The 8047-nt window shown below is 36.1% G+C and overlaps 1 long non-coding RNA gene across 1 annotated transcript in view; it reads left to right on the plus strand.

Annotated features, from left to right (window-relative positions):
- The window catches only part of LOC103598793, a 21490-nt gene extending 13840 nt beyond the window's left edge, over nt 1–7650 (plus strand). Inside the window, exon 2 of the long non-coding RNA XR_551229.1 lies at nt 6187–7650. This is a non-coding gene — a long non-coding RNA (uncharacterized LOC103598793). The remainder of the gene's footprint in view (nt 1–6186) is intronic.
- Nucleotides 7651–8047: the final 397 nt, after the last annotated feature.

The following is an 8047-nucleotide window of genomic DNA, read 5'->3' on the forward strand; positions in this document are numbered from 1 at the left end:
TGGCTTCCTCTTGAAACATTTCTTCTTGCTTGACAGTGAGTTAGAGTAACACTAAGTGCAATAACTCATCATCTGCTTTCAGTGGCTTAATGCTTACATGTCAAAGTCAGTGCAGGGATTCCTGGTTGATGGGTATGGCTTTTCTTCTGGTGTGATTTTAAGACCCAGGCTCCTTCCATGTTATGACTCTGCCATCCCCTAAGCCTCCAAGGCCTCTACATTCATTTAGCAGATGAGGAGTGAGAGTAGATAGGTACTCCAGCTTCTTAATAGCCCCTCACCTGCAAGAGATAAACATCAATTCTGTCACCTTCCATTGGCAAGAATTAATCAAGTGCTCTCATAAAGATGTAAGGAGAACCTGGAAATGTATTATCTGCCTGGGCAGCTGCCCCCTGGTTCCAATTCTACAGTATGGAATAGAGAACATAAATTTCTGGTGGACACTGCCAAAGGATATATGAGAAAGTACAAGTATACTAACTATACAGTTCCATATAATTGTTTATTAGTATCTAATAATCTAGTGTAGAGGTATCAGTGTCAGTAGGATATGTTCTTTGCTTTTTTCTGTATTTTTTTTTGTCCTATCATGATCAAAACAGCATTAATATTTAAGAGTTACCCAGGGCTGTAATCTGTGACTATAGATCTGTTTCTTTCTTTGAAAACTTAATTATATCAGATTTGGACCTAGGATGTTTTAGCTCCAAACAATAATCAAAAGCAGTCTAGGCCTGTGTATATCATTTGAAAAAATATGATGTTTTCCATATTTTTTCTCAGAAATTTTCTTTTTAGTGTTCATCTTTTACAAGTCTTATGACAGCAATTTTTTCCAATATTATGCATATGTAATATATTTCTACAGCTTTGGATTAGTGTAACATAATTTGGTATCTGAGACCTAAAATTTTTTAATTAAAGATTTCAAAAGATATATGATTTTTTTAATAGAAAGTACCATAAATATACAAAAAATAAATAAAATTTGTCCTTAAGACCATAAAGATTTGGATGAAATCCTGTTAATATTTGATCAGAGTCTCACTGGACTTCCAAATGCCTAATTACAAAATGCTCAAAGTTTTCTGTGATGTTTACAAAGTTCGTTAATGAGAAATATTCATTTTGATTTTAGGGGCATACTTCCAAAATTATGTAAGAGGAAACTTCTTACATATCACTGGGAGCAGTAGGCCTGTAAACATATTTTTTGAATGGATACTTCATATTACTAATCTGTAGTTATTCTCATAGCTAGTGTCTATGGCAAGATTACATAAGCCCGTGGCGCACTCGGGAGAGTGCGGCGCTGGGAGCGCAGCAGCGTTCCCGCCGCGGGTTTGGATCCTATATAGGGATGACCGGTGTGCTCTCAGCACTCACTGGCTGAGCGCGGTGCGGCGGGTCTCAAAAAGGACAAAAAAAAAAAAAAAAGATTACATGCTGCATTATCATGTTTGGTGACTTTTTTATAATTTTATTGACATGTTCACCTTTCATTCTTCTAATTTGTTTTCAATTGGGATTATTTTTTAAGTATAAATCTTTTATTGTCATTACCACTTGCAGTTTATGGCCAATTGTAAAATTTTCCAGTGATTCTAAGTTACTGGTGCCTGAAACAAATTGTACTAACATATATTTATGTATTTGTGTTTGTTTGCTGCTTCATATGAATATTAGATACATAGTATTATCCTCCCTAAAAAATGACATTGGAAGTTAATTACTTTTGGCTTATTATTCTGCAGCTTTATCTTAAATGTGATAAAATAATACATGCAAATCTTGCTAAATTCACAATGATATATAAATAGGGCCATCTACAATGGAAGATTAACAAACGAACCTCTTTCATCATTACAGAGAATTATAAGAATGAATTTCTACCAAACTGGTGCACTTTTTGTCTTTAAACCACTTTTTGCTTAACAGGCTGTCCTAAATTTTTATTTTGAAAGAAAGCATTTTGCTTTCTTTTTTGAAAGAAAGCATTTTGCTTCTCTAGCTAGGAGGTTAGAAACATAAGGAGGGTAATTATAATGGGATTTAAATAATTCACTTACATTTCTTTGCCAATAAAATAAAGCATGTTCTCTTAGTTTTTTTTTTATAAGCTCTAAAATATGTCTTTCCATTTACTAATATTATTTATAAAAACACACAATACTGTCATCTTCCCAGATCAAATATTGTTTTCCAACAACAGATTTGGCAGCCATTCAGAGGCAAATAGTATTATGCTTTTTTGATTTTCAAATATATCTGAACTGCCGGATATCGCTCTCCAAATCAGGTCAGATGCACTGTCTCTGCAGAAACATTTGCCAGAGGTACTGTATGTTCAATTGGAAGATTTTCATGTTTCATAGTCAGCTTCATTTATTTTCCAGACCTCTAAATTTTTTATGCTAAGTAGCAACATCTCCCTTTATGAACCATGGGGTCTTTATTAATTAAACAGAGTCAACAGGGCTGATTTATTCTCTCTCTTCTCAGCTGAATTTCCAAGCACACAAATCACAGAGGAAATATTTCTAATACTAGAATGTTCTCCAAGCCAGTAAATCTCGGATTATCTCATCATACCGATTATGTCAAAGCTCTTTAGCAACGGTGCTCACTAGGACATAAAATTGAAGGGTGTACACACAAATGGCCCCATTCCAACATCACAGGAAGAATTCCAAGTTTTTCTCACAATAATCGGAAAGCCCTAATTATCAATAAAAGTAGCCATGATCATTTACTGAGTATCTGCTCTTTTCAAAGCACTTTATATGCAGTACCTAAATTTCAGTAGCACTGTCCAATTGGTTCCGGATGTTGTGAATGAAGACCCAGGTGTGAAATGTGTACTTGAAGCACAGAACTCATCTCTCTGTTACTTCTGTTTTATTTTTTCTAGCAAGCAGCTATTATAATTGCATGTTTGATGCTTAGGGGTATGTCTGTTTATAAACTTTACAAAAAAGTATATTGTGAATGTAAGATTAATCAAATTCATGTTAATCAAATTTTATGCTGTTACCTTTGTATTTGAAGTAAGATTGGGTGTTCTTTTGTTGATTAAAAAGTGCTTAATGAAGATTGACTTTCTGGTGGAACTTTCTAATATTCATTGTTCAAAGTGTATAACTACATTTTTTTCTTAGACATTTTGCTTTTGATTATTTTTAATTACCAACTTAATGGAATGTTCATATATGGACAGTTACAATATTTCAAGCATGAGAATATTATTTGTAAAAAGTCAAATAGCAAGTCATGCACCTGAATTTATCCCTCAGGGAATTGTTCCTGGTTTTTTTTGGTTTTGGGGCTTTTTTTCCCCCTTCCCTCGTACCCGATTAGGAAACATTATATGAGAGGGACAATTTAAAATAATTTAAATAACAGTGTCTTCTTTGGACCAACATATTGTAAATGTGCTGATAAAGTATGTATACAAAGATTTTAAAATAAGCAAAGCAGTCTCTTCAAGCAATTTTTCCCTTCAGTTTTACGCATGTACTTTGTACAGCATGATGTGTCCTCATTTAACCTTGCAGTGGCATTTTATCCCTCTTATGTTACACTCATTAGTATTTCTTTAAAACTACTTTGAATCTAGGCAGCTTTCCAGTTTTATGAAGGCCTTCAAATGAAGTTAACCTGTGCCGAGTCAGATACTTTAGTAAATTTCATCTCCATAATTAGAAATTCCATTAAACCATTTTAAAGAGATAATAGTAATGTGGATTATTATCAAGAGAATAATGATTCTTTGTACCACTCAACTACACTCTGAAGTTTTGAAACTATGAAGGTGTCTGGGCCTTGTCACCTTCACCTTGATTTTTAAACAGCTTGAACTCTTTTACCCCATCAGGGAACTGTAAGATACATTTTTAATATTTAAACAGGGAAGCTGAACAATTTTTAGAAATTCATTCTTGTATGAACAAACTGTATAGTATTGAATACAAACCAAACCAGTAATGACGTAAAACTAAACATTTGTACTAAGTACAACATTTTCATTTATTGTCATCAATAGACAAAAAGTGAGTGCATTTTTGTGATAGTTCCCCAATTGTGTTCTATGGAACTCTAGCTTCGTGTATAATAACAGGGGCATGTTAGTTTGAGTAATATTGCATACTCTTGTAGACTCATAGAGCATATTAGCATATTAAAGGCTCTGAAATTTTAAAGAAACCTATTTAACTGTGTTTAACCTAGTGAACCTCAAATCTATTTGACCATGTAATTCTATTCCTCCCATAACATTTATTAAAAACTCTTGGAATATGCTTTGGAAAATGTTACTTCATAATGTAGGAGATATTTGAGAGCTGCAATCTTATTTGATCTTCATTGTGCACTTGATCTAAGACATGGTGCTGCTTCTGAGGTTGAGTTTGGGTAGGACAGAAGCTGAGAAAACTGATTTAGGATTGTTGAAGGCAGTGATGTAAACTAGGGCCTAGGAAGAGTATCCAAGAAGAGAAAAAAAAAAAAAATCTTCATCCNTACCCCATCAGGGAACTGTAAGATACATTTTTAATATTTAAACAGGGAAGCTGAACAATTTGTAGAAATTCATTCTTGTATGAACAAACTGTATAGTATTGAATACAAACCAAACCAGTAACGACGTAAAACTAAACATTTGTACTAAGTACAACATTTTTAGTTATTGTCATCAATAGACAAAAAGTGAGTGCATTTTTGTGATAGTTCCCCAATTGTGTTCTATGGAACTCTAGCTTCGTGTATAATAACAGGGGCATGTTAGTTTGAGTAATATTGCATACTCTTGTAGACTCATAGAGCATATTAGCGTATTAAAGGCTCTGAAATTTTAAAGAAACCTATTTAACTGTGTTTAACCTAGTGAACCTCAAATCTATTTGACCATGTAATTCTATTCCTCACATAACGTTTATTAAAAACTCTTGGAATATGCTTTGGAAAATGTTACTTCATAATGTAGGAGATATTTGAGAGCTGCAATCTTATTTGATCTTTATTGCGCACTTGATCTAAGACATGGTGCTGCTTCTGAGGTTGGGTTTGGGTAGGACAGAAGCTGAGAAAACTGATTTAGGATTGTTGAAGGCAGCGATGTAAACTAGGGCCTAGGAAGAGTATCCAAGAAGAGAAAAAAAAAAAAAATCTTCATCCTAATTCCAGAAGCTCTCTGTCCAATACTCAGGAACTGGGCAGATGGTGATGGATTTAAGAGATTCATTCCCTGAAGGCTGGGAATAAGATATTAGGTCTGAGAAAAACCATCTGCCAGTTAGGAGCATGGTTGTGTGATGTTGTTTCACCAAGCAAGTTTCTTTCCTCATCTCTGCTTACGTTCTTTCCCTGAGGCACCTTTCAGGATGCTAGTCATTTATTCTGAGGACACATCAGGAACCATAAATTCAGAGATAAGAAACATAGTTCCTGCCCTCAAGGAACTTCACATGTAGTAAGAAGGCCTTAAAAAAAGACAGGTATTTATAATATAGTATAATAAGAGATAAGACTATGGGCACAGTTTAGAGGAATCTTAAGGGAGATTTGGTGCTTTAGAATTAGTACAAATTAACTCGTCAGGGGAGAGGATTGTGGCAGAGAAGAAGGTATTGTTGAGGCAGGTGAAAAACTGAGGTATTTCATACAATAGAGTATTTATTTGATCCAGAAGGCATTGATCGGTTAGAATGAACTTTTAACATCGGTTAGAATGAACTTGACAAGTGACAATGTATGGTTTGTCATTTAGGAAGGTCTCTTGGCTGGAGTGGAGAATGAATTAGAAAAGAACTAGAACAGAGGCAGGGAGAGAAGCTATTTTAGTGATCCAGGCTATTCTGCTGGAAAAGGAGAGGGAACAGATTCCAGAGATGTTATAGCTAGACAATCATAGGACTTGCTGACTGACTGAATATTAGGTAAGGAAAAGAGAGGAGTCAAAGATGATACATTCACCTACACTCCTTTTTACCAAAGAAGAAAGAAATGGTTTTCACTGAACCTTAAAACGTGTCTAAAACTTAGTAAAACTATTGGATCCAGTCCTGCTGCCTATCACAAGGGACTGCAGTAAGCAGTATGGAAGCAGTGTTACCAGGATCAGTACTTGCAGGGATGGATAGAAAGACAATCTTTCAAATTCTAACTGCATTCCTTGTTCTTCCCAAGTCACGTAACACAGACTACATCCTGGATCCATCCTGTGATGAGTGTCCTGAACCTGTCTTGCTCAGAGGAACACGATGACGATTGCTCTAGAGAACCTCCCGACCAGAAAAGTTGATGGTTTTCTGTAGGAAGCGGAGCTCCGTGATCTTCTGGCATCTCAGTCTACATAGATGACATGAGCAGAAACACACAACACACAACTCTGAGACACAGTGGTCCAAACTAGGAATAAAGCACGTACAACATGAAGCATAAAATACGGACTCTAGATTCAGGCTACGTTTATAAAACTTTTTGATATTACTGTATGCATTTAAAAGATCAATTGCCCCTACAGTAGTTCTTTAAAAGTAATCTAGTCATATTTTTTGAAATCACATATAATTAGATTTTATAATATGTGTACTTCTTTCATATATAATTATATCTTTGTAATTTTATATGTAGTTCTTTGTAGAGTATCAGATATGATGGTTTTTATGATTAAGACTGATACTGAAAAATATGTGAACCTAGTGACACACTTCATTTATTTGATAAATCACTAACCTTTTATATTTGTATCTTAGGAAAGTAATCTTAGCAAGCTTTTGGGAGTTAAGGATCTCATTTAGACTTCCTCATAGGCAACTGAATACAGCTTACATCTTTATGGGGCTTTCTAATTTACAAAATGCTTTTCAGAACTTGTTTTATTTAAATCATACAACATGCCTGTGAGGCTGATCTAGTGGGTATTTTTATTCTTGTTTTTCAGTTAGGAAAATAGTGTCTCAGGGAGATGAAACACCCTGTTCCAGGGCTGAGACCCACACCTAAGTCTCCTGATTCTGTGTCCAGTCCCCTTTCCCTGCACCCTGCTGTCCCTGCAGGGGGAGGCCACAACCCATCATGCAGGGCACCATGGTTCTGTTGATGCAGCTGGCTCTGCAGCTGTGCATTCCACAGAGATTCAGGAGGCACCTCTTCAGTCAACCACGGCCCCTCCATAACCCCATATTCTGCTCCTATAAACCCTTCCCCCATCTTCACCCCCACACTCTTCACCAGGTAGGGCCACTGTTTGTGATGTTTTCTGAACAAGCTTCTTTCAGCAGCTCCTATTTTTCGAGAGTAAAGGGACTGGCTCCCATCAGTGGTTTGCCCTGCTCAGGTTGCCCTTGACAGAGGCAGAGTTAGAGGGGAGTTAATGAATCCAGAATCTCCTCTCCTATGAAGTCCAGGTTGGCCTTGCTGTTGCTGATACCACCCCCTACACTGATCATACTTTAGATCATACTTTTTCATTTTGAAAGGATGCTACTAGACACTTTCTTCAGGGAATGAGCCATTGACTTGGAGTGCTAAAGACTTTCTCTCAGTGTAACGATTTACACCGGGGGCTGGCAAATGGGGAATGGAATGGGGAGGATGTCACTTGGTGTGAGATGCCAACCGAATAATAAAAAGGGTGTTCTTACCCAATGTTATGATATCATTCTTATGAAGAATGTGATTACAAATTATTAATTAAGGAGAATAACCTGTTCTCACATGACGCATGATGATGTAGAGAAGTTAGTGTTTGTCACTCTGGCGTCTTCTCTTTCCCCTCCCCCCCACCACTCCTTCTCCTCCTTCTTGTCCTCCTGTCCCCCTGTCCTCCTGTCCTCTTCCTCTTCCTCTTCTCTCTCACTCTGCCTCTCCACACCCTCCCTCAAAAAATAGGAAGGAAAAAGGAACTCAGAACCTTGAAATTATAGCAGGTATCTTAAGGATCACCTGGTTCAATGGTTTTCAAATATCTTTTGGTGAAAAAAAATTATTTTTCAAATAAAGCTTGTGTAGAATTCCAATATATATAACAGATGTGTTTAAAATA

This window comes from Galeopterus variegatus, unplaced genomic scaffold, assembly GCF_000696425.1.
Source record: "Galeopterus variegatus unplaced genomic scaffold, G_variegatus-3.0.2 Scaffold2740, whole genome shotgun sequence".
NCBI lineage: Eukaryota > Metazoa > Chordata > Mammalia > Dermoptera > Cynocephalidae > Galeopterus > Galeopterus variegatus.